The 2397-nt window shown below is 41.4% G+C and overlaps 1 pseudogene; it reads right to left on the bottom strand.

Moving 5' to 3' along the window:
• Nucleotides 1-2089: 2089 nt before the first annotated feature.
• On the bottom strand, nt 2090-2397 carry LOC136314641 (enhancer of rudimentary homolog pseudogene; annotated as a pseudogene).

Below are 2397 nucleotides of genomic sequence, written 5' to 3'. Positions count from 1 at the left end.
AAGTGAGAATAATTATGCCTGACTGGATAGTGAAAGGTTGACCTAAAGTAATCCAACACAAAGTGCTTAACATAGAGCTCTGAACACAATAGAATGTCATAAATTTTCTTCTCATTCCTATATCTATGATTATTAAAATAAAGATGGCATGACTTTACTGGACTAGTTACAAGTAAAATGACGGCATGTGGGATTTGCTTCAAAATACTTTAACTTTAAAAGAGGAATGAGGGAGTATTGTGCGGGAATAGAGAAAACAAGATCAACAAATGTTGCTGATTGTTAAAACTGACTGAAGCTGGTACGCAGGATTCATTATATTATTCTCTCTATTTTTGTGTCTGTTTGAAATTTCCCACACACACACAAAAAAAGTTTTTTTAATGTTCATGATTAGAATACCCAAAGGACACATATGTCGGTGGAAAATGCCAGGACTAACGACTGAGCAGAAGAGAGGACTGAATTGTAAGGAGGCCTGGCCTCTTCTCGGAGGCCTCAGGTACCTGCTCCCGGCCTGCAGTGACGGCTCTCTTGAACCCAAACTGTGCATCATAAAATTGGAAAGAGGTGACCTTGTCCTTCAAAAGGTTAAGGATAAGAATTATCATTGATCTATAGTTTAGGGAATAAGATATATTATCTCACTTTAAAAAAACAGATAGAGAGAAGCGGTAGAGCGTCGGCCTGGCGTGCAGGGGACCCGGGTTCGATTCCCGGCCAGGGCACATAGGAGAAGCGCCCATTTGCTTCTCCACCCCCCCCCCCCTCCTTCCTCTCTGTCTCTCTCTTCCCCTCCTGCAGCCAAGGCTCCATTGGAGCAAAGATGGCCCGGGCGCTGGGGATGGCTCCTTGGCCTCTGCCCCAGGCGCTAGAGTGGTTCTGGTCGCGGCAGAGCGACGCCCTGGAGGGGCAGAGCGTCGCCCCCTGGTGGGCGTGCCGGGCGGATCCCGGTCGGGCGCATGCAAGAGTCTGTCTGTCTCTCCCCATTTCCAGCTTCAGAAAAATACAAAAAAAAAGAAAACAAAACAAAAAAAAGCAGATAGAGAGAAAGAGAGAGCTCTGGCTAGATAGCTCAGTTAGTTGGATCATCATCTCAGTGCACCAAGGTAACAGGTTTGATCCCTGGTCAGGGCACATACAGGAATCAACCAACAAATGCATGAATGAGTAGAAAAACAATTCACTGTTTCTCTGTCTGTCTCACTCTCTCTCTCTCCCTCCCTTTCTCTCTAAAATCAATCAATAAAAAAAATTTAACCAAGAAAGAGATTACCAGGTAGTCTTCTGAACTAATTAATTTTCCAACACCATTGCATACATATTATATCGTTTATAGTATGTTCTCCTTGGGGATACACTCCCTCGCTGTACTCTTTGCAAATCCTGCGTGATCGTGCACTAACATGGAAAACATCCACTTTGATTCTCCTGAATACAGAACTATGTTCTTAGGACTTTTGAACATACAGAATGTAAGACACAGTTAGCAGAAATGGAATTCCTCCTCTAAAATTTGTCATCTTAACCTGGGATTGGTACACAAATTTAAAGAGAAAAAATTTACCCATTATTACTATGATTATTATTATTATTATAACTAAAGAACATTTATTTGTTTCTCTCTAAGACTTTATCTTAGGACATAACAAATATTGTGCCACTAATGGACTGGCTTTGCTCAGCAGTTCCTTTGAGTCAAGTTTACTTGTTGAAATTGTGCCAACATACACCCCAACTTGAAAAAGGGTTAGTCCAGTGAATGTTACAAAGCAGATATGAACAGTTTTTAAAGGATCAGAACTAATATTAACTGATAAACACTTCCCTCTATTTTTTTTTATTTTCTTTCTTTAGGGAAAAAAAAACTTCATTCTACATCATAACAATGTTTAAGTAGGAAAAGGGGGGGGGGGCAATGGGAGCTTCAGATTGAACGAGATTCTCACATTTCATCTATCACATTCAACCCTGGCTAGAGTGAACCAAAATGGATACAGGATATCTATAATACAAAACTTCCACTAAAGATTGCTGTACACACTTGTGTTCCAAGCCCACCCCTAACCCCCTAATGCTTCCAACACAACTATTTCCCAGCCTATTGGGCCTGCTGATGAGGGAGCACGTGGATCTCTTTAATTCAGTCTTTATTATAAGGCTGTTATGTCTGGGTATCAGATCGGTATACAAGACAGTTGAGGTCTGCCAGATCATCAATAAAATCAAACAACTGGCTGGTATCATATGTGATGGAGGGGCTGTTGGGATTGTCTTCAGATGTTCTTCATACGTTTTACAAACGCCTTCCATGCATTCATTCACTGATTCATAATTGGCTTAAGTTCTGCCTTCTGGCCTCTTGGTAGCCTGTACCAGCAAAATGGTGTGAGACAT

This window comes from Saccopteryx bilineata, chromosome 10, assembly GCF_036850765.1.
Source record: "Saccopteryx bilineata isolate mSacBil1 chromosome 10, mSacBil1_pri_phased_curated, whole genome shotgun sequence".
Taxonomy (NCBI): Eukaryota; Metazoa; Chordata; class Mammalia; order Chiroptera; family Emballonuridae; genus Saccopteryx; species Saccopteryx bilineata.
This window is presented reverse-complemented; position numbering and strand designations above follow the sequence as displayed.